General features: G+C 38.3%; 1 long non-coding RNA gene across 6 annotated transcripts in view; it reads left to right on the top strand.

The window, feature by feature from the left end:
* Positions 1-25,449, top strand: part of LOC117074144 — a 1,124,950-nt gene that overhangs the window by 264,620 nt on the left and 834,881 nt on the right. For all 6 annotated transcript variants that reach the window (XR_004433520.1, XR_004433517.1, XR_004433518.1 and 3 more), the window contains one exon: positions 15,001-15,084. This is a non-coding gene — a long non-coding RNA (uncharacterized LOC117074144). The remainder of the gene's footprint in view (positions 1-15,000; positions 15,085-25,449) is intronic.

Genomic DNA, 25,449 nt, shown 5'->3' with positions numbered 1-25,449 from the left:
GAGCTTATGGTACTAGACTAAGTATAGGAATTTGTCTCAAAGTTGTTGGATAACCACTGTATTATTTAAGTGAGGAACAGTATGGTAGTTTGTACTTTGAGAACTGCTCTGTGTCATTTTGGAGGCTAAATTGGGGCAGGAAGACCCAGAAGTCAATGATACCAGTGAAAAAGTTATTGCAATTACCTTTTGTAAAGGATACAGACCTACACTATGGCACTGGCAGAGAATCACAGAGATTGTCAATGGCGGGTAATTGAGAGAGGAGTCTGGATTTTTGGCTTGAAGAGTTTAGTGGATCTAAGTGCTATTTAAGAGGATTAGGAATTGTGGGCAATGAATATGGGCACCCACCCAAATATGAGTACCTAGGAATGCCTTTTAAAAGTCTTCATTATGGTGACACAAGCTCTAAAGAAGAAAGAAAAGCGTTTCTTAACCTTTAATGTGTATACTTAAGAACTGGAGATCTTGCTTCTGTGGCTTGTAATTCAGTAGGTCTGTATTTCTGACACTCTCAAGTGATGCTGGTACTACTGGTCCTCAGAACTCACTTTGTGTAGCTAGGCTGTTTCCATCTCTGTACTCTGCATGTTTAATGTTTACTTTCGCCTCTCTGGTTCTCTTATGTTTGCTTGGTTCCATATTTTGGTTTTCACTTCTCTCTTCTTGGTTCCTTTAATCAACAGCTCATTTTAGATGGCACTTTATAGTTTCACAATGGAATCTGACTTTCAGTATTATCCTTTGGCTGAAGCTATAGATTTGGGAGTTGTTTACATATGTTGTAACAGATTCTGTAATTGTCCTACCTATGTGTGTATGGGCTTTATCTGCATAGGGCAGACTTGCAATTGCATTTTTAAGACTAAATATTTTTCCTAGTGTCACAGCCTTCTCTACCCATGTATGTATGTACCTAGAGGAGGCAGGTTAGCAGCCATTGACCAATGGCTGACTGAAATTGCTGTATTAATACATAGGCTTCCTCACCTATCAAGTTGGGTAACTCTGAGGCATGTCTTCCGTATAGTTTACCAGACTTCCCCAGTGAATTTTAGCTCTCTTTACCCACAGTGGTAACTTGCTTGGAAATTGACCCTTTATAGGCTGCTTGCCCTTCCCTATATTACTTTTCAACTCCTCTTTTGGTGTTTCCCAGGATCATCTCCCAAATACAGTGGTTTTGTGAGGAACCCAAACATTGCTGGTCATTAACACCGAGTGTGTATGTGAAATCCATGGGGAAGAGTGTGTAGAGTGAAAGAGAATATGCATGAGATGGAATCATTAGAAATAAGGCCTATATCTGTGTGTCAAATAAAACAAGTTCAAAGAAGCAGTGGCCAGAGAGGTAGAATAAAAACCAGAGTAGACCTACCTTCCAAACCAGTTCTTTCTCCTGAGCTCTAGACCTATATATTCCAACTGCCTTCTGGGCAACTTAGCTTGAACATGAGGGTCTCTATGAAGAAACCTGAGGCTCATCCTTTACTTTTTTCCTCTCTGTTACTACTCACATTCAGCAGACCACTAAACACCACAAAAACCTCTTGCTTCTGCATCCTCAATAGCTGTGAAATCTAGCCATCTACTTCTCTTTGTGCTTTACTGACACCATTCTAGTTTAAGCTGCCATCATCTCATGACTACAATGGCCTCCCCATATTTTCCTCTGCCTCTGATTTTGATGCCTTTAATCAGTACTCCACAAGGCAGTCACACCGATCACATGTCTCTGTGCTGAAAGTGGTTCAAGATACTCCGTTATTCTCCAAATGAGTTCCAAGCTCTTTAGCATGATAAATGTATTCAGACCTCTGTCCTCTTCTCTCACTGCTTTGCCCCTGATTCTTTTTTTTTTTTTTTTTCTTGAGGCAGAGTCTCTCTCTTGTCACCGAGGCTGGAGTGCAGTGGCGAGATCTTGGCTCACTGCAAGCTCTGTCTCCCAGGTTCACGCCATTCTCTTGCCTCAGCCTCCCGAGTAGCTGGGACTACAGGCACCCGCCACCATGCCCGGCTAATTTTTTGTATTTTTAGTAGAGACGGGGTTTCACCGTGTTAGCCAGGATGGTCTTGATCTCCTGACCTCGTGATCCGCCTACCTCAGCCTCCCAAAGTGCTGGGATTACAGGCGTGAGCCACCATGCTCGGCCCTGACTTTTAAGCTCTAGCCATCCTGAGCTGCTTGAAGTTCCCCAAATTCTCTGTTCTTTCTTGCTTCTGGGATCATGTATATACTAATTTATCTGTGGAACTCCATTTCCCTAAATCCTTCCCCTGGATGACTTGACTAATTCTTCCAGACTCAACTTGAATGCAATCTCCTATGGGAGCTTTTCCTAACCCCCAAAGTCTGGGGCTGGAGCCCGTATTATTGCAGTATTTTCTCACTGTTTTATGACATTACCACGATGAATGATAATTATCTGGTAATGACTCTGTTTTGCCACTAGATTGTACACTCCTTTGAGCTTTGAGACTGTTTTCAAAATTATTATTAATTATTGTATTCCCGCTGCTTCGAATAACATAAGTGCACAATATTTTTTTTAGTTAATGAAAGGAATGACTCAGCTGCTTCAAGTGCTTGAGTAAGTGTTCCAACGAGATGGAAAATAACTGAAGATGATTTTTGCAATGAGGAAGTTATCAGTGTCTTCAGCAAGATCAGCTATACTTCACTATGTGGTATACATAGTATTTGTGTTGCTTTGGAGGTCAGCTTTCCATCGTAAGTTAACAGAAAACATGGAATTTTAGGAAAAAACATTAGGGATGTGGGAGATGTTTCAGAAATACTCCAAGTATTCATTATATTCCAATTAAAGTTCAATTTGGGGTGAATGATAATGTTAAGCTTTTGTGCACTGATGGTTTATTTTGCAAACGTGTATTATTATCCTTTAGCAGATGATCAAAAACTAGGAATAAGTTAAGCCAGACAATTCTCCTCTCTTACATTACACTACTAGCAATGTAACTGGGGATACACCTTCATACTTAATACAGTGTGAGAACTCTTAGTTGGTGTCACAACATCACCAAAAGGCAGAAAGGTTTTGCTTGAGGGGCCATTAGCAGATTTTAACTTTTGAAAGTGTCATGTGTGGGAAGGGAGCAACCTTAGCCCAATCATTTTAGGAACATGGCACAGAGGCTTAGGGAATTTTCCCTTCCTGTCTATGGAGGTTTTCCAGCTTGCTGATATATAAGATGAAAAAGGCCTCTGGAGTATGAATTATTACAAGTGTGAAGTGTCAAAAATGTGCTCTATTTCAAGTATGCCTGAGGTATTCTTCTTACAAATTTTACAGGCACTGGTACATTTTATTCATGAAGTGCTTCTCACCAGAATGCTTGGAGCATATCACATGAGTGATAAAAATGTTGGGAATATAATGAAAAAGTTGTAAATTATATACGGAAAGGAATAATGGCTTTTGAAGAGTTCTCAATCTGCATGCCTCTCCCTGTTTTTAAAAGAACTAAAATGAATTAGTAACAAGATGCACATTGAGCAATTGTATCTCTCATTTAGATAATCTTGATATGAGTTTTATAAAGAACAACTTCTGCTGCTCTAGAGCAAGTTTGAGTTGAAATGTATTTCTTAGGGACATTATTACATTGAAATGAGACAAAATTACAACTAGACTCAAAGTAGTAATACTTTTAAACGCCATTGTAAAGACTTTTGAATAGATAACATATTAAAGATCACTAGGAATTTTAACTATATGCAATTTATAATGCTTATATGTAATGTAATGCTATGATGTTTAGTGTATCTCCTTAGTATACATGATGATATCTCTTTACAAGTGAAAAACAATTTGTTACTTTATTCATTCAACAAGTATTAATTGAGTATGTATTATATGTAGGCACAGTTCTGGCTGTGAGGTTATAATGGAAAACAAGACAAAGTCCTTGTCCTCAAGGAATTTATATTGGAGGCAAAAAGGATGTAAACAAATGGATATAGTATATAATGTAATGTCAGATTATGATAGGTACTTTGGAGAAAAATAAAGCCTAAGAAGAAGATAGAGACTAACAAGGGGGAAGGTTGTGTATATTGTGTGGTTAAAAAGGCCAGGGAATCACTTTATGCCCCAAATAAGTCAAAACATCCACAATTCCAAGTGATGAGTCAAACAAAGGAAGTATATTTAGAGGAAACCAGAAATTACTATTTTGGTAGGATTTACGATTGGCAGCATTTTTAGAGTCGGTATTTTTTTTCTATTTCCTTTTTCTTTCTTTTCCTATTTTTCCCTCCTCCCTCCCTCCCTCCCTCCCTCCCTCCCTCCCTCCCTCCCTTCCTTCTTTCCTTCCTTCCTTCCCTCCCTTCTTTTTTGTTTTTTTGAGACAGAGTCTTGCTCTGTCTCTCAGGCTGGAGTGCAATGGTGCATTCTGGGGTCACTGCAACCTCTGCCTCCCGGGTTCGAGCGATTCTCCTGCCTCACCCACTCTAGTAGCTGGGATTACAGGCTTCTGCCACCACGCCAGGCTAATTTTTGTATTTTTAGTAGAGATGGGGTTTCACCATGTTGGCCAGGCTGGTCTCGAACTCCTGACCTCAGGCAATCCACCTGAATTAGTCTCCCAAAGTGTTGGGATTACAGGTGTGAGCCACCGCGCCTGGCTACTTTTTTGTTTTCAACTTTTATTTTAGGTTCAGAAGATACATATGCAGATTTGTTACATGGGTAAATTGCATGTCACTAGGGTTTGGTGTACAGATGATTTTATCACCAGGTAGTAAGCATAGTACCCAATAGGTAGTTTTTCAACCCTCACCCTCCTCCCACTGTGTACCCTCAAGTAGGCCCCAGTGTCTATTGTTTTCGTCTTTGTATCCATGTGTATTCAGTTTTTAGCTCTTACTTATAAAGTAAGAATATGCAGTATTTGATTTTCTGTTCCTGTGTTAATTCACTTAGGATGATGGCCTCCAGCTGCATGTATGTTGCTTCAAAGGCCATTATCTCGTTCTTTTTCTGGTTGTGTAGTATTCCATGGTATATATGTACCACAGTTTCCTTATCCAGCTCACTGTTCATGGGCATCTAGGTGGATTCCATGTCTTTACTATTGTGAATAGTGCCATGATGAACATAGGAATGCATGTGTCTTTTGGTAAAATGATTGATTATATTCCTTTGGGTTTATGCCCAGTTGTGGGATTATTAAGTTGAATGGTAGTTCTTTTTTAAATTCTTTCAGAAATCACCAAACTTCTTTCAACAGTGGCTGAACGAATTTCTATTCCCACCAGCATTCCATTCCCATAAGCTTTCCCGTTTCTCTGCAACCTTGCCAGCATCTGTTACTTTTTTTTCAAGCTTTTTAGTGATAGTCATTCTGCCTGGTGTGAGATGGTATCTCATTGTGGTTTTGATTTGTATTTCTCTAATGATTACTGATGTTGAGCATTTTTTCATATACTTGTTAGACATGTATATGTCTTCATTTGAGAAGTTCATGTCCCTCGCCCATTTTTTAATGGGGTTGTTGGATTTTTTGGTTGTTAATTGGTTTAAGTTTTTATAGATGGTGGATATTAGACCCTTGTCAGATGCATAGTTTGCAAATATTTTCTCTCGTTCTGTGGATCATCTGTTTACTCTGTTGATAGTTTCTTTTGCTGTGCAGAAGCTCTTTAATTAGGTCCCACTCGTCAATTTTTGTTTTTGTTGCAATTGTTTTTGGAGACTTTGTCACGAAATCTTTGCCAGGGTGTATGTCCAGAATGGTATTTCCTGGATTTTCTTCTAGAGTGTTTTAGTCTGAGGTCTTACATTTAACTCTTTAATCCATCTTGAGTTGATTTTTGTATGTGGTGAAAGGTCCAGTTTCAGTCTTTTGCATATGGCTAGCCAGTTATTCCAGCACCATTTATTGAATAGGAAATCCTTTCCCCACTGATTTTGTCGACTTTGTCAAAGGTCAGATGGTTGTAGGTGTGAAGCTTTATTTCTGGATTCTGTAACTGTTCCTTTGGTCTGTGTGTCTTTTGTTGTACTCGGATCATGCCGTTTTGGTTATGGTAGCCTTACAGTTTGAAGTCAGGCAATGTGAAGCCTCCAGCTTTGTTCTTTTTGCATAGGATTGCTTTGGCTATTCAGGCTCTTTTTTGGTTCCATATGAATTTTAGAACAGTTATTTCTAATTCTGTGAAAAATTATGTTGGTAGTTTGAAAAGAATAGCGTTGAATCTGTAAATAGCTTTGGACAGTATGGCCATTGTAACAAAATCGATTTTTCCAATCCTTAAGCACTGGAATGTGTTTCCATTTGTTTGTGTCCTCTATGATTTCTTTCAGCAGTGTTTTGTAATTCTCATTGTGGTAGAGATCTTTCACCTCTCTGGTTAACTGCACTTCTAGGTATTTTATTCTTTTGTGACTTTTGTGAATGGGATTGCATTTTTGATTTGGCTCTCAGCTTGGATGTTATTGCTGTATAGAAATGCTACTGGGCTGGGCATGGTGGCTCACACCTGTAATCCCAGCACTTTGGGAGGCCAAAGTGGGAGGATCACTTGAGCTCAGGAGTTTGAGACCAGCCTGGCCAATACAGTGAGTCCTCATCTCTATAAATAAATAAATACATACATACATAGAAATGTTACTGATTTTTGTAAATTGATTTTTATGCTGAAACTTTACTGAAGTTGTTTATCAGTTCTAGGAGCCTTTGGGCAGAGAAAAAGGGGTTTTCTAGGTATGGAATCATATGATCTGCAAACAGCGATAGATTGACTTCCTCTCTCCTATTTGGATGACTTTTCTTTCTCTTTCCTGATTGCTCTGGCTAGTTCTTCCACTACTATCTTGAATAGGAGTGGTGAGAGTGGACATCCTTGTCTTGTTATGGTTCTCAGGGGGAATGCTTCCAGCTTTTGCCCATTCATTGAGATGTTGGCTGTGAGTCCGTCATAGATGGCTTTTATTATTTTGCGGTATGTTCCATTGATGCCTAGTTTGTTGAGGGTTTTTAGCATGAAGGGATGTTGAATTTTATTGAAGCCTTTCCTGCATCTATTGAGATGAGCATGTGGGTTTTGGTGTTGTTGTTGTTGTTGTTCTGTTTATGTGATGGATCACATTTATTGATTTTTACGTGTTGAGCCAACCTTGCCTCCTTGGAATAAAGCCTACTTGATCATGGTGAATTAGCTTTCTGATGTGCTGCTAGGTTGGATTTGGTAGTATTTTGTCGAGGATTTTTGCATCTGTGCTCATCGAGGACGTTGACCTGAAGTTTTCTTTTTTTGTTGTGTATCTTCCAGGTTTTGGTATCTGAATGATGCTGTCCTCATAGAATGAGTTAGGAAGGAGTCCGTCCTCTATTTTTTGAAACAGTTTCAATAGGATTAGTACCAGGTCCTCTTTGTACATGTGGTAGAATTCAGCTGTAAATATATATCATGGAGGACTTTTTTTGGTTGGTAGGTTTTTTATTACTGATTCAATTATGGAACTCATTATTGGTCTGTTCAGGGTTTCAATTTCCTGCTGGTTCAATCTTTGGAGGTTGTGTGTTTTTATGAATTTATCTACTTCTAGGCTTTCTAGTTTGTATGCATAGAGGTATTCATAACAGTCTCTGAGGGTTTTTTTGTCTTTCTGTGGGATCAGTGATAATCTCCTCTTTTTCATTTCCGATTGGATTTTTTGCTCTTCTCTCTTTTCTTCTTTATTAATCTAGGTATTGGTCTATCAATCTTTTCTATTCTTTCAACTAAACAACTTTTGGTTTAGTTGATCTTTTGTATGGATTTTCTTGTCTCAATTTCATTCAGTTCAGCTCGATTTTGGTTCTTTCTTTCCTTCTGTTAGCTTTGAGGTTGGTTTGCACTTGTTTGTCTTGTTCCCCCGGGTGTTGTTAATTTAAAATATTTAGGTTGTTATTTTAAAATTTAGGTTAGTTTAAAATCTTTTGGTTGTTATTTTAAATTTTAGGTTAGTTTAAAATCTCTAGGTTGTTAATTTAAAATCTTTCTAGATTTTTAATGTAGGCATTTAACATCATAAACTTTCCTCTTAATACTGCTTTTGCCGTGTCCCAGAGATTCTGGTACATTGTGTCTTTGTTTTCAGTAGGTTCAATGAACTTTTTAAAATTTCTGCCTTGATTTCATTCTTTATCCAAAAGTCATTTATTTATTTTTATTTTTAATTTTGCTTGAGACAGAAACTCGCTCTGTCACCCAGGCTGGAATGCAGTGGTGCTATCTCGGCTCACTGCAAGCTCCGCCTCCCAGGTTCATGCCATTCTCCTGCCTCAGCCTCCCGAGTAGCTGGGACTACAGGCGTCCACCACCACCGGCTAATTTATTTTTATTTTTAGTAGAGATGGGGTTTCTTTTCTTTTCTTTTCTTTTCTTTTTGAGACAGAGTCTCGCTTTGTCGCCCAGGCTAGAGTGCAGTGGCGCGATCCTGGCTCACTGCAAGCTCCGCCGCCTCCCGGGTTCAAGCCATTCTCCTGCCTCAGCCTCCCTAGAAGGTGGGACAATAGGCAGCCGCCACCACACCCGGCTAATGTTTTTGTATTTTTAGTAGAGACGGGGTTTCACCATGTTTACCAGGATGGTCTTGATCTCCTGACCTCGTGATCCGCCCGCCTCGGCCTCCCAAAGTGCTGGGATTACAGGCTTGAGCCACCGCGCCCGGCCGAGATGAGGTTTCATCGTGTTAGCCAGGATGGTCTTGATCTCCTGACCTCGTGATCCGCCCGCCTTGGCCTCCCAAAGTGCTGGGATTACAGGCATGAGCCACTGCACCTGGCCCCAAAAATCATTTATTATATTTCATTTTCACATTGAAAATCAGGCTCTTCAGCCACAAAGAGTGTGTCGATATAAAATTAAATGAGCATTGACCGCGAGCTGCACTTTTTTTCTAAATGGGAAAAGGTTAAGGATGCTGAATTTTGTTTAATTTTCATGTAATTATGTGATTTTGAGAGTTCTTCTTGGAATTGAGTTCTACTTTTATTGTGTTGGGGTCAGTAGTGTGGTTGATGTGATTTCAGTGTTTTGAAATTGTTGAGAATTGCTTTATGACTGAGCATATGGTCAATCATAGAGTCTGTGCCATGTGCAGATGAGAAGAATGCATATTCTGTTGTTGTTGGGTGATCTGTAGGTCAGTTTGGTCAAATGTTGAGTCTAGATCCCAAATATCTTTGTTAGTTTTCTGCCAGGATAATCTGTCTAACACTGTCAGCGGGGTGTTGTAGTGTTCCACTATTATTGTGTTGTCATCTAACTCTCTTTGTGGGTCTCTAAGAACTTGCTTTATGAATCTGGATGCTCCAGTGTTGGGTGCATATACATTTAGGATAGTTAAGTTTTCTTGTTGAATTGAACCCTTTATCATCATGTAATGCCTTTCTTTGTCCTTTTTGATTGTTGTTGGTTTAAAGTGTGTTTTGTCTGAAATAAGAATAGAAACCCTTGATCTTTTTTGTTTTCCATTTTGTTGATACATCTTTCTCCATCCCTTTACTTTGAGCCTATGGGTGTCATTGCATGTGACATGGATCTCTTGAAGACAACTGTGATGGTTAATATTAGGGGTCAACTTGATTGAAATTAGGCATACCTAGATGGCTTGTAAAGTATTGTTTCTGCATGTGTTTGTGATGGTATAGCTAGAGGAGACTGACATTTGATTCAGTGTACTAGGGGAGGAAAACCCACCCTCAATGTGAGTGGGCACCATCCATTCAGCTGCCAGGGCAACTTGAACAAAGCAGGTGGAAGAAGGTGGGATAAGTTTATTTACTGAGTCTTCTGGCTCTCTTTCTTCTTCCCGTGCTGGATGCTTGATTCCACTCTTCCTCTTCCTGCCCTTGGACATCAGAATGTAAGTTCTTCAGCCTTTAGACTCTGGGACTTGTACCAGCAGCTTCCCAGGTACTTTCCAGCTTTTGGGCATAGACCAAAGGCTACACTGTTGGCTTCCCCGGTTTTTAAGCTTTCGAAACTGAATGAGTCACTGATGGCTTCTTTCTTTTCCCCTATCGTGGGACTTTGCCTTGTAATTGTGTGAGCCAATTCTCCCTAATAAACTCCCTTTTATATATACATATGTCCTATTGGTTCTGTCCCTCTGAAGAACCCTGACTAATAAAACCTATAGTTGAGTCTTGCTTTTTTTATCCTACTTGCCACTCTGTATCTTTTAAGTGGGGGTGTTTAGCCCATTTACATTCAGGCTTAATATTGATATGTGAGTATTTGATCCTTTCATCATATTGTTAGCTGGCTGTTATATATAGACTTGATTGTATAGTTGCTTTGTAGTGTCAGTAGGCTGTGTACTTAAGTGTGTTTTTGTGGTGGCAGGTACCAGTCTTTCATTTCCATGTTTAGCACTACCTTAAGAACCTCTGGTAAGACAGGTCTGGTGGAAACAAAGTCCCTTAGCATTTGCTTGTGTGAAAAGGATTTTATTTCTCCTTCACTTATGAAGGTTAGTTTGGCTGGATATAAAATTCTTGGTTGGAATTTCTTTTCTTTAACCCTTTTCCCATATACCCCAAGAATACTTGCTGGCAGCTGCAGCATTTACTCTGAGATAAATTTACCACAAAATATCTCACTTTTATTATTATTTTTGCATTGCTCTAGTATATCAACTAAGAAACAAAAGACATTATTGTGTTTGTAGCATTCTGTTTATAGTAGTAGTGGTATTTCCATTTACAAAATATAGTAATTCTTGATCACTGAGAATGTCTCATTTTAGAAAACGTAGCATTCCTGTGCATGATGTTAACATTGTTCTCAAATAGTTATTGGCCAAAGATTAATTTGATGAATTTGATTTTCCTGAAATAGATGATTCTAATAATTTAGATGATTCTGATGTTAATTGTGTTTAGAAATAACTCCAAGAACAGTTTTTATATTTTATTTTCACATTGAAAATCAGTCAGATTTACTTCAGACTCAAAGAGTGTGTGTTTAATATAAAATGAGCATTGGCAGTAAGCTGCACTTTTTTTTTTTCCTAAGTAGTAAAAAGGTTAAGGATGCTGAATATAGGCCCCCAATCTCTTCTGGATTATAAGGTTTCTGCTGAAAGGTCAACTGTTAATGTCATTCTCTTTTCATGTGACCTGTCCGTTCTCTCTGGCTGCTTTTAAGATTTTTTTCTTTCATGTTGACTTTTTAGAATCTGCTGACTATGTGTTTGGGGATAGTCATCTTGTATAGTATCTTGCAAGGGTTCTCAATTTTCTGAATTTGCATGTTGACTTCTCTAGCAAGCTTAGGAAAATTTTTGTGGACAATATCCTCAAGTAAGTTTTCCAAATGTCTTTCTATCTCTCCATCTCTTTTAGGAATGCCAGTGACTTGTAGGTTTGCTCTCTTTAAATAATACCATATTTCTTGGAAGTTTTGTTCATTTAAAAAATTCTCACTGGGTGCGGTGGCTCATGTCTGTAATCCTAGCACTTTGGGAGGCTGAGGCGGGTGGATCATGAGATCAGGAGATCGAGACCATCCTGACTAACATGGTGAAACCCCATCTCTACAGAAATACCAAAAATTAGCCTGGTGTGGTGGCAGACACCTGTAGTCCCAGCTACTCGGGAGGCTGAGGCAGGAGAATGGTGTGAACCCGGGAGGTGGAGCTTGCAGTGAGCCCATATCGCGCCAGTGCACTCCAGCCTGGGCGGCAGAACGAGACTGTGTCTCAAAAAAAAAAAAAAATTCTCGTATCTTTATTTTTTCTGCCTGCATTGATTAGAAGGAACTGTCTTTGAGCTCTGATATTCTTTCATCAGCTTGGTCTATTGTGTTATTAATGCTTCCAATTGCATTCTGAAATTCCTGTAGTAAATTTTTCATTTCCAGAAGTTCAGTTTGGTTCTTTCTTAAAATGGCTATGTCATTTTTAAACTCTTGGACCATTTTACTGTTTTCCTTGGATTGGGTTTTAACCTTATCCTGTGTGTTGATGAGCTTCCTTGCCATCCAGATTCTGAATTTTATGTCATTTCAGCCAGTTCAGTCTGGTTAAGAACCATTGATGGGGAGTTAGTGCCGTAGTTTGCAGGTAAGAAGACACTTTGATTTTTAGAGTTGCACTGAATCTTTCTCATTTGTGTGGGCTGATGTTCCTTTAATCTTGGAAGTTGCTGTCTTTTGTTTGAGCCTTTTTGCTTTTATATTCCTTGAGGTCCTTGAGGGTTTGACTGCAGTGTAAGTTGGGCTTAGTCAATTGGCTTCATTTCAGCAATGGCGGGCGCCCCTCCCCCAGCCTCGCTGCTGCCTTGAGGTTAGATCGCAGACTGCTTTGCTAGCAATGAGGGAGGCTCTGTGGGCGTGGGACCCTCCCGGCCGGGTGTGGGTATAATCTCCTGGTGTGCCCGTTTGCTTAAAGCGCAGTATTGGGGTGGGAATTACCCGATTTTCCAGGTGTTGTGTGTCTCAGTTCCCCTGGCTAGGAAAAGGGATTCCCTTCCCCCTTGTGCTTCCCAGGTGAGGCAATGCCTCGCCCTGCTTCAGCTCTCGCTGGTCGGGCTGCAGCAGCTGACCAGCACCGATTGTCCGGCACTCCCTAGTGAGATGACCCCAGTACCTCAGTTGAAAATGCAGAAATCACCGGTCCTCTGTGTCGCTCGCGCTGGGAGTTGGAGACTGGAGCTGTTCCTATTCGGCCATCATGCTCCTCCCCCCCCAATGTATTTTCTACTTTCCATATTTACAACTTTCTAGCGAGGTAAATTTCTTCACTTTCGTGTCTCGGTTTCATTATTTGTAATAGATTACTATAGTAATAGTGTTTATTTTATAGGCTTGTTTTTAGGATTATATAAACTAATACATATAAAATGTGAATCAAATAGCTTGATATTATTTTTTCATGTTTTGATTTGGAATTGATAATTATGTTTTTTTCACTTCTATTCTCCTATTCATTTTTTCATTACTTAAATATTCATGGACATATATTTTCATGTTACTATGCAAATGAATTTAAGTAAATCTTTATATTTTCCTAGCATACTTCTCAGTTTCTGTCCACTCTCTAAGCACAGTATGAAGCCATATTGTCTTTTTTTTTTTTTTTTCTACTTAGGAGACTGGTGAAATGAGTAAGATAAATTTTTCCTATCATAGATTTTAAGAGGCATTATACAAAGTGGAGGAAAAAATTCACATTGTTGATATGCTATAGTGTTGGCATGTTGAAGCAACAGAACTTCATTAAGATTCTAAAGTATAATCTTCAAATTGTCCTGGGAAAATGTCATTATTAGAAACTGTTCATCAAAGTCTTGACAAAGAAAGTCAGTTTTAGGAAAAATTTATAATTTTCATCTATTATATAGCAAGGAGTTTCCATTATTTCAAACTTTCAGTATTTCATTAAGGGTAATGCCAACTTTCAAGGAGAATTTCAAGTCGTAATAATCTAAACATGGTACACAGATTAATCAACGTTAGAAATTGTAGAAATTTTCAAAGATGCATCTAGGTTCTCTATTCATGTTTTAGTAGACAAAAGAATAAGAGGAGTCCTTTACATCAATGCTAACATTCGATTTAATCATGCTTTATGAAATAATTAGAAAACAAACATTTCCCTTTGCAATTAAATATATTTAAAACAACCATGTAAAGAAAGACAAGAATTGCATGCTGTAATTTGTGAACTATCATACCTCAGAGGCGACAGAAATATCCTATATTATTTATCTTTAAAATTTTGAAATTCATTTTTATATTTTAAATTTATTTAAAAATTTTCATTACATTTTGAATGCAGAAAAATGTCCGCTTATTATTTCTGTGCAAATTATACAGAAAACTACGATGATCTTTTAGCTATATCTTTGAGTACTTATCTTCATTTCCCTAAATAACATGCTTTTATTCTTCTCGATTTTCTGCGTATAAATATCATTGATTGACATTCCAGAAAGAAAAATGAAAATTCCGTTCTCTTTTTTCCTCCATCCTCACATATTCAGACTTCCTCTTGTAAGTTAGTGCAATCTTCAGTCTTCAGTATTTACATTAGTATAACTGTGTAAACACTATCTATAACTGAGCTGCATCATATATTGTGATTGTTTTCTGCAAAATATTTTTTCTGATACTAATAATTGCCTTATGTTATAGTTACCTAGTTTTATACATACGTATCACTAACTCAACTTCTCTCGCTAATTAATTATCTAAATTCTCCCTAATGCATTCAGGTATTTCATTTTTTTCTGAAGAAATCTCTCTGAATTGGACTGGTTATTTCCCCTGCATGGTGCATATGGGTCATTCTGGCATATGATTGTCTCTGAGTTTTATGTTTCCTGTGTTCTACTTCCTCCCCTATTCTGGTTTACACCCTTCATTTTGATATAACACATTTTTCAGTAACCAAATGAGAAAGAGATGCTAGGAGATAAAATTTTGGGTTTTTGCATATCTGAAAAAAGTCTTTTCATTGATAACTTGGCTAAGTGTAGAATTACAGGTTGGGTATTGTGTTCCTTCAAAAGTTTGGTGGTATTGCTCCATTGCCCACAGGCTTCTTATTTTGCTGTTAGAAAGTCAGAAATAGTCTCATTTCTGATCCTTTGTATATGACCTGTTTTTTCTTCCTCTCTGGAAGCTCACAGTGTCTTCATTTTGTCTTCCATGCTGTTAAATTCTATGGTAAAGTTCCCTTGGTGAGGGCCTGATTTAATCTATTGTGCTGCATAGTTGGCAGGTCTTTCCAATCTGGAAATCCATCTGGAAAGTTTTGCTGAATTTTATTTTTTGATGATTTCTTCTCCTTCATTATCACCCTTCATGTTCTGGGACTCTATAACTGTTTATTCATGTTGGAACTGTTGGCTTCATCCTCACTTTTCTTATCCTCTGATTTTTCATTTCTTTGTCTTTTTGCTTTACATTAAGTATTTTTTTCTCAATTTAGTCTTCCAATATTTAATCTAGTTTTTTATTTCTTTCTCATCCCCTAGAGATGAACCATCCAGTCTCCTGCCTGGAGTATTGAAGCCTGGCTACTGTGACTGTGGGGAAGGGATTAATGGTCTCAGCATTCAGTAAGTGAATGTTCCCTCAACTCTCCTATTTCCTATATGTTACCTATACCTGCCACTGTGCCCAGTGCTCTTTTCACAGCCTTACAAGTTCTATCTGCATGCTTCTCTACCCTGCTCTCCTGCTCTGTGTTTCAGGAGTCTGACCTCTATTGACATTGTCAATTCAGGGTTTGGTTTGGCCAGTGGAAGGGAAGTGGCTGTATTCCTGTGTCGTGTCCAAGGGCACGGGGCGTCTTTTTCCTATAACCACAGGTCTTTCTGGATTCTAGATGATGGATCTCTCCATTATCTTTCAGCCGTACTACTGGTAGCCACCTACTGCTCTTGCTAGCCCCAGATCCTTCACCAATCTCAGGGGTGTTAGTTTCCCTTTGTTAATTAAACAAAACACAAGTACTTAAAGTGATGCATAAAGTCAAAGTACAGAGATATTCTGCTTTAAACTAATGAGATAAGAACTTGAAACATTTGTTAACAGATATTTGGGGAATGATTGTTAATAAAGAATGATTTATTTCTTTATATAGAATTCATCACAAAAAGTAATTTTTGTTAAGTACACTTAAAATATAATTTTCCTCGTGAAATTTACTTCATCCACAACTTTATACAGCATATCAACTGATTAAGGTAGGAAGGGAACTGAGAAAAAAAGAGGATTAGTGCGAAGGGGAAAATGAGAGGAAGACTTTCAAACTGAGTGCGAGAGCCTTCAGGTTTTCAATGCTGCCATGGCAGAATGTATGCTGTCTAGGAACTATAGTTCTTCTATCATTTAGTTTAAAATTTCAACTCTTAAATGCTCAGCCAAAATAAGTAATGTTAGTGGCATGGAGAATGGATTGATGAGGAAGCAGTTTTATAACTCTAGGGCATGGCTAAAATCTAATATGGCAAGCGCTGGAAAACACAACTTCTTTTACTTTTAAGGTGCTTCAATTTGTCATTACTGATTAAGGGCTGTCTGGATTGGCTCTCCTGGTCAGTTAATTATCCCAAGAGCTATCTCATTACTAGGAAATGCTCACATGAGATGAGAATCCCTTTTATTCCCATGTTGAGCCATAGGAAATGGACCTTTTGAAGAAAAAAATGTAGCTTAAATATAATTTACCTTATCTGCTAAGGACATTATCATTTCTTAATCATTACATAAGCCACATTTTACATAGTGGTTAAATGCGGACTAACTAAAAGCTTCAGTGTTTCAAGGCTGTTTATTAAAGCTGTTAAATTCTGTTAAGTAAAATGTGTGAAGTGGAAAATTTTCATAACCACTGACGTAGGGGAAATACGGTGGTAGATTACTTTACAAAATTTCACCGATAGTGAATTTGTAAAAATCGCCATGTCTATGATAACTTTGTTACTCAGTATGTGGTTTGCGGATCAGCAGCTGGGCATCACCTGGAAAATTGTTGGAAATGTTAAAAGGTCAGAAATCGTCTTATTTCTGATCCTTTGTACATGACCTGGATCCACTGAATCATACCCACTGAATCAGAATCTGCATTTCCACAAGACTCTCAGGGGTACACATCAACATTTGTGATGCATGACTGAAGCGCAGTAGAGTAGTCACTGAAGCCCTGATCTGTTACCTAACCCAGGAGAATCATGTTTTCCCATGGTAGCAGTGCCTTAAAAAGTGTGTGCAGTAGCACAGAATTTTCATTTGCATTTAATCCAAGGGTTACTTGGGCTAATTTTCAACTTAAATATCAAGGAAGATTACCAAGAAGGGATTATATGATATCAAGAAAGGTGATGTTATTATTTGAAAGTATATAATTAAAATTCTTACAGGAACAACTTTCCCAATGAGAAAATTTCCTCCCTCTCTGATCTTCCTTCTCATAAACATATCTATATTATATGTAATGCTGGATTTTTCTCTAAATAAAACTTAAGCTCTCTCTTTCTCCAGAAGGCACAGGACATTCAAGAGCTGAGAGGTTCAAATAAACTGCTTCTTCTTTCACGTATCTCTAATGTAAAGTGTTTGGAGTAATTAGCCTAATTTATATTGCACTTACAAACAACTGATAACACCTTTTAAACATGCTATAGAAAAGTAAACTGGAGATTTTGGAAAGAATGGTTTTTCTTTATTTTGCTTCTCCTTTATTTGAAATTCTGGCATACCTAAAATATGCTAGAGCAATGTAGCGATTTAAGGGCTAATTTCCCCTATAGTGGGATCTCCTTCTACTCCCTCCTTTATTTTTACTTATTTATTTATTTTGAGATGGAGTTTCACTCTTGTTGCCCAGGCTAGAGTGCAATGGCATGATCTCGGCTCACTGCAACCTCCGCCTCTGGGGTTCAGGCAATTCTCCTGGCTCAGCCTCCCGACTAGCTGGGAATACAGGCATGTGCCACCACGCCCGGTCAATTTTTTGTATTTTTAGTAGAGACAGGATTTCTCCATGTTAGCTAGGATGGTCTTGAACTCCCAGTCTCAGGTGATCTGCCCACCTCAGCCTCCCAATGTGCTGGGATTACAGGCGTGAGCCAATGTGCCCAGCTCTCCCTCTTTTATTTTAATAAACATGTATTGGCTATCTACTGTGTGCCATGAATGAGAATACGGAGACTAAATCTCTACCCTAGAGTTGCTCACAATCTCTTGTAGAAGGTCAAATACACCATTATAATGCCATATTATAAATGCTATCACAGGGTTGGCAACATATGATGGAAAATAGAAGAAGAAGGGGCTACTTCAGTCTTGAGAATCAATGACTGATTCATAAAAGAGGTGACTGCTTTTGGCATCTTGTTAGCATGTGATTTATGATACAGATATACACAAATGTTGGCTTGTGCTTTCAGAGAAGGTGGTTGAATGAATCTTTAAGTAGAGCCAAGCTGATATTGGCAGGTTCGATCAGACTGAGCTCTGTCCAAAATGTAACTTGATAGATAGGATTAGAATAAAATAACCTCTGCTAATATGATAAAAGTGAATGGTCTTTTGAATGAATCTGAATGATTAGCTTTATAATATTCACCCCTCACCCTGAACAGTAGTAATATTTGCTGCAGTGGAGACAGGGGGGCATTAGTAGGATAATCATAATGATAACAGCTGATACGTGCATTTTACGTAGTGCTTTCATACTCATTACCTTATTTAATTTTCACAACAACCCCGTGAGGTAGGTGTTATTTGCATTTCCTAGTTGAAAAAATGGTCAAAGTAGGTGGCAGAGCCTAAAAACAAAACCACGTCTTTAAATCTCTAAGATTAATATTCTTTCTACTTGAACCAGAACCACAACTTTCTAAAGTCTCCCTTCCTTCCAGAGATTATAAAGAACCTTCTCCCCTGACCTGAGGGTGCTTCATTGGCAAGAGTTGCTGAATGTCTAGGGGTGAAAAGTGGGCCTTTTCTCTAAAACAGAAGCTGTTACTTCCCCTGCCAAGCCAGTCCTCCTCCTCTGTTGGTTCCATGGTGATCAGCACAATATGGTGATTTGAAGTTGGGGATAAAGGCAGAGTGGAATTGAAAATTCCACTCTTTTAACTCTCCTGGAGCTAAAAGTCTTGCATTATGATTGACATTGTCCATCTCAGTTTGAGGAAGACCTGACCACTGCCTGGAATATAAATGCAGTAGGGGGGATTGGTAAGAGTCAGAGAAGATGACCACTTTGCAGCTAAAATTCTAGTCAATGTTAGGGGATTGAAAGGCAAATCATAAAACCAAGGCAGAGGCCCAGTCAAGTGGCCTGATGTAACATGGCAAGGGCAGGGACAGCACTTCAGTTCAATGACATGTAGGAATCCTATTTTTAGGCAGGAGCTAAGAATGCACAGTATGTCTTCAAAATGGAGAATTCCTTCAAGATATGCCAGGCTTATTATAAAAAGACTTATTTTTAATGTTTTTAATTTTAGGCAAGAGTCTTTGAAAATTGCTGGCATTATTTAGGACTGGCTTGAGCTTTAGCGATTCTCAAATCTATAGGATTGAGCAAAGCTGGGAAAAGTGTAGTTTGTTCTGAGATTAATGGATTATCACACATTATTTATAATTTTATTTATAATTAATAATTTTTTATTTATATCATATATTGACTCACTAGAAGTATGATCCATTGGCAAAGATCAAATTCATCAGATTTATATAAAATTCTATGATGGTATTTGTGGTAGACAGAATAATATCCCCCAAAAGATGCCCATGTTCTACTCTCTGGCGCTTGTGAGTATGTTACCTTACATGACAAAACAGACTTTTCAAATGTGACTACAGTTATCTTGAGATGGGGAGAATATACTGAATTATCCAAGTAGGCCCAATTTAAGGACCCAATCACATGGGTCCTTAACATTGAAGAACATTTCCTGGTTGTAGTCAGAAAGAAAGATGGAAGCAGGAGAATGATTCAACACCCAGTTGCTAGTTCTGAGATACTGGGAGTATCTGAGATACTGGGAGTGTTTAGAGAATGAATTCTGCCAAGAACCATAATGAGCGAGGAAACAAATCTTCCGCTAGATCCTCCAAAAAGGAACGCATCCCTGCTAATGCCTTCATTTTTACCTGGTGAGACTGATGTTGGACTTCTTGCCTACGGAACAGTGAGGTAACAGAATTGTGTTGTTTTAAGCCAGCATGTTTGGGGTAATTTGTTTTGGCAGCAATATGAAACCCATATAATTATGCTATATGAGTTGGAGATTTATAAATTGTAAGCTCCTCACAGGCAAGGATTTCTGTTTTGTTCAGTGACATATATCAAGTGATTGTAACAGTGGCTAGGACATAGTTGATGCCCAATAAGTGTTAGTTGAATTAATTAATTTATTGGTTATTCCATCAACAAATATTTATTGAGTGCCTATGCATACATGGTTGGTGTGCTAGATGTTGCATGGGGATGTAAAGATATAAAAGACATTTTTTCATGAAATCTCAGTCAAGAAGGCTTAGATCAGTCTTGAGCAAGAATAGGAGTCAGGAAATTATAGCTTGCAGGCCAAATCTTACCCACTGCTTATTTTTGTAAATAAAGTTTTGTTGAAATACAGTCATGCTCATTAGTTTATATATCGTCTTTGGCCACTTTCATGCTACAGTGGCGGAGTAGAGTACTTGTGTAGTTGTGACAGAGACCATATGACCCACAAAGCCAAATTGTTTATTATCTGGTCCTTTACAGAAAATAGTAAAAACAAACCTGTCAATGCCTGAGTTAGAACCCCATCTTCGTGGGTTGCTAGCTGTGTACTTCCGGAAAAGTGTATAACCTCTTTAAGCTTCTCTCTTCTGTGAAATTGAGGTGGTAGTATTTTTCTCATAGGGTGGTTGTGAGAATTAAATGTTGAGTGAGAATTAAATGATGGCTTCCAGTCCTCAGTATAGAGGAATAATCAGTAAACGGTAGTTAAGATTTTTTTTTTTTTTTTTTTTGAGGCGGAGTCTCGCTCTGTCGCCCGGACTGGAGTGCAGTGGCCAGATCTCAGCTCACTGCAAGCTCCGCCTCCCGGGTTTACGCCATTCTTCTGCCTCAGCCTCCTGAGTAGCTGGGACTACAGGCGCCCGCCACCTCACCCGGCTCGTTTTTGTATTTTTAGTAGAGATGGGGTTTCACCATGTTAGCCAGGATGGTCTCGATCTCCTGACCTCGTGATCCGCCCATCTCGGCCTCCCAAAGTTCTGGGATTACAGGCTTGAGCCACCGCGCCCGGCCAAGATTTTTTTTTTAAAGACGATTTTGAGAGCAGTTTTAGGTTCACAACAAAATGGAAAGGAAGATACAGAGATACCCCCATAAACCTTATATCCTATACATGCATAGTCTCCCTGCTTATAAACGTCCACCACCACTGCTACATTGGTTACGACCAATGAACTTCACTGAGACATCATTATCACTGAGAGTCCACAGTTTACATGGGTGTTGTGCATTCTATGCCTTTGAACAAATGTATTCATGGCATGTATCCACCATTATACTATCATACAGAGTATTTTCACTGCCCAGAATTCCGCTGTACTCTACCTATTCATCCTTCCCTTTCCCCAACACCTCGAAACCCACTGATCTTTTTACTGCCTCCATAGTTTTGCCTTTTCTAGAATGTCATATAGTTGGAATAATATAGTCTGTCACCTTTTAATATTGGCTTCTTTCACTTAGTAATATGAATTTAAGTTTCCTCAATGTCTTTCCATAGTTTGATAGCTCATTTCTTTTTAGCATATGAATAATATTCCATTGTCTCAATGTCTCACAGTTTATTCATTCACATACTAAAGGATGTCTTGGTAGCTTCCACGTTTTGGCAATTAATAAAGCTGCTATAAACATCTGTGTACAAATTTCTGTAGGGATATAGGTTTTCAACTCTTCGGTAAATAACAAGGAGATGATTGCTGGATTCTATAGTAAAGTATGTTTAGTTTTGGAAGAAATCACCAAACTGTCTTCCAAAGTGGCTGTGCCATTTTACATTTCTACCAGCAAAGATGAGAATTCCTGTGCTCCACATCATTGCGAGCATTTACTGTTTTCACTGTTCTGGTTATGGCCATCCTAATAGATGTATAGTGGTATCACATTGTTGTTTTAATTTGCCTTTCCCTAATGACACATGAGGTGGAGCATATTTTCAATATCATACTGGAAGTCCTAGCTAGCAAAAAGATAAGAAAAGGAAATAAGAGATACATAGATTGAGAATAAAGAAATAAAACTGTTCTTATTTGTAGATGACATATTTGTCAGTGTTGAAAATCTGAAAGAATTGACAAAATCCTCCTGGAACTAATAAGCTATTATAGCAAGGTGCAGGATATACAGTTAATATCCAAAAATTAATTGCTCTCCTATATACGGACAATGGACATGTAAGAGTTGAAATTTAAAAAACACAATGTTATTTGCTTTAGCACCCCCAAAATGAAATACTTAGGTATAAATCTAATGGAACGTGTACAAAATCTATATGAGGAAAGCTACAAAACTCTGATTAAAGAAATCGTCTTTTCATATGCATATTGACTTCTCATCTCTAGCTACGAAAATTCTAGATAACATTTTCTTCTACTATAAGGCTGCTTCATCTAAATTGAAAATCTGTTGTTTAATGTAGCCACTTTCATCAACGATTTTAGCTAGATCCTCCTGATAACTTGCCGCAGCTTCTACACCAGCACTTACTGCTTTACCTTGCACTTTTACGTTATAGAGATAGCTTCTTTTTTCTTCTCTTCTCTTCTCTTCTCTTCTCTTCTCTTCTTCTCTGCTCTTCTCTTCTCTTGAGACAGTCTTGCTCTGTCACACAAGCTGGAGTGCAGTAGTGCAATCTTGGCTTACTGCAGCCTCAGCCTCCTGGGTTCAAGCGATGCTACTGCCTCGGCCTCCTGAGTAGCTGGGAGCACAGGCACACGCCACCACATCCGGCTAATTTTGGTATTTTTACTAGAGACGAGGTTTCACCATGGTGGCCAGGCTGGTCTCGAACTCCTGATCTCAGGTGATCCACCCACCTCGGCCTCCCAAAGTGCTGGGATTACAGGTGTGAGCCACTGCGTCTGGCCTCTTTTCTTAAACCTCATGAACCAACTTCTGCTAGCTTCACACTTTTCTTCTCAGCTTCCTCACTTCTCTCAGCCTTCATAGAATTGAAGAGAGCTGGGCCCTTCTTATGGATTAGGCCTTTGCTTAAGGGAATGTTGTGGCTAGTTTGATCTTCTATCCAGACCACTCAAACTTTCTCCATATCAGCAATAAGGCTGTTTTGCTTTCTTACCATTTATGTGTTCATTGGAGTAGTACTTTTAATGTCATTCAAGAACTTTTCCTTTGCATTCACAACTTGGCCAACTGTTTGGCACAAGAGTCCTATCTTTTGGCTTATCTTGGCTTTTGACGTGCTTTCCTCACTAAGTGTAATCATTTCTAGATTTGGAATTAAAGTGAGAGACATAGGACTCTTCCTTTCACTTGAACACTTAGAGGCCATTGTAGGGTTATTAATTGTCCTAATTTCAATATTTTTGTTTCTTAGGGAATAGGGAGGCCCAAGGAAAGAGAAAGAGATGGGTGAATGGCCGTTGGTGAAGCAGTCAGAACGTATACAACATTTATCTGTTATTTGCCGTCTTATATGGGCATGGTTCATGGCACCCCAAAACAATTACAAGAGTAACATAAAAGGTCACTGATGACAGATCATCATGGCAGATATAATAATAATGAACAATTTTGAAATATTATGAGAATTAGCAAAATGCGACTCAAAGACATAAAGTGAGTACATGCTGTTGAAAAAATGACACCGATGGACTTGCTTAATGCAGGGTTACCACAGACTTTCAATTGGTAAAAACATGCAATTTTTTTTTTTTTACAAATGGGATGCAATTTGTAATAAAATGGAATGCAATAAAAGGAACTATGCCTGTATATAAGCACACACCCACACACACCACACACACACTATATATATTTAGATATATACACATATATATGTATACATACACATACAAGTATGTGTAATGAAATACATTGTTGCTAGTATGATTTTGATCTGTTAGGTGTTAGATCAATGAAGAATAACAAAAGTAACAGTTTTTATTTTACCGGCACTCATTCCTTCTTCAATGCCCTTTCTTTATATAGATATGTTTCTGACCTGTATTTCTTTCTCTCTCTCTAAAGAACTTAGTATTTCTTGCAAAGCAGGTCTATCGGTAACAAATTACTTCAATTTTTGTTTGTCTAAGAAAGACTTGATTTCTGCCTTATTTTCAAAGGATAATTTTGTAGACTATGGACTTTTAGGTTGGTGGGCCTTTTTTTCTCTCAGCACTAAGTATTTCGTTCTACTCTCTTCTTGCTTGCATGGTTTCTGAAGAGAAGTCAGATGTATTTCTTATCTTTGTTCTCTGTATATAAGGTGTTTTTCCCTCTGGCTTCTCTAGGATTTTTTTTAAAAAGTCTTTGACTTCCTGTAGTTTGAAAATGATATGCCTAGGTGTAGTTTTTTTTTTTTTTTTTTTTTGACATTTATTCTGCTTGGTGTTTTCTGAACTTCATGTATGTATGGTTAGGTTTCTGACATTAATTTGGAAAAATTCTCAGTCATTATTTTTCAAATACTTTTTTCTGTTCCTTCTCTTTGTCTTCTTTTTCTAATATTCCCAATATATGTATGTTACACCTTTTACAGTTATCCCACAGTTCTTGAATATTGTGTTCTGATTTTTAAATTCAATCTTATCTTTTTCTTAAATTCTTTTTATCTTTTTATTTTATTTTTATGTTTAGTCTTTGTTATCTTTGCTTTTTACTTTTAAAAATTTCTATTGGTATATTCTCAAGTGTGGAGATTTTTCACAGCTGTTTTCAGTCTACTAATAAGCCCATCAAAGGCATTCTTCATTTCTGTTACAGTGTTGTTGATTTTAGCATTTCTTTTTGGTTCTTTCTTAGGATTTGTATTTCTCTATGCTTACATTGCCCATCTGTTTTTTGCATGCTGTCTATTTTAACCAATAGAGCCTCTATCGTATTGATTTTATGATTAATGTTTTAAATTCCTTGTTTGATAATTCCAACATCCCTGCCATATCTGGTTCTGATGTTTACTCTGTCTCTTCAACCTGTGTGGTTTTTTTTTTTGCCTTTTAGTATGCCTTGTATTTTTTTTTTATTGACAGCCAGATATTGAGACATAGGTAAAAGGAACTGCTGTAAATAGGACTTTAGTAATGTGGTAAAGTGTATGGGGAGGAAGCATTCTATAATCCTATGATTAGATCTCAGTCTTTTAATGAGCCTATGCCTCTGGACTGTGAACTTCACAAATGTTTCTCAGTTTTGTTTTCTCCTCTTAGATTGGGCAGGATGGCCAGAGTGGACCAGAGTTGAGTATTTTCCTTCTCCCAGGTCAATTAGGTACTGATAAAACCCCTGCTTCCTATTACTGGGTCCCCTTGGGGTTTTGTTTTTGTTTTTGTTTTTTGTTTCTTTTTGAGATGAAGTCTCGCTCTGTCGCCCAGGCTGGAGTACAATGGCATGGTCTCGGCTCACTGCAACCTCCGCCTCCTGGGTTCAAGTGATTCTCCTGCATCAGCCTCCCGAGTAGCTGGGACTACAAGTGCACGCCACCACACCCGGCTAATTTTTGTATTTTTAGTAGAGATGATGTTTTACTATGTTGGCCATGCTGGTCTCGAACTCCTGACCTTGTGATCCACCTGCCTCAGCCTCCCAAAGTGCTGAGATTACAGGTGTGAGCCACCACACCTGGCCCACCTTGGAGCTTTTAACTCCAAGGTGTCCATGCCTTGCCTACAGCAATTTGTCAATTTGTGTTTGTCCATGCCCTGTCTACAGCAATTTG

Source organism: Trachypithecus francoisi, unplaced genomic scaffold (genome assembly GCF_009764315.1).
Source record: "Trachypithecus francoisi isolate TF-2019V2 unplaced genomic scaffold, Tfra_2.0 Contig01603, whole genome shotgun sequence".
Lineage (NCBI taxonomy): Eukaryota > Metazoa > Chordata > Mammalia > Primates > Cercopithecidae > Trachypithecus > Trachypithecus francoisi.
Note: the sequence above shows the minus strand (reverse complement) of the source record. Positions and strands in the feature narration are given on the sequence as shown.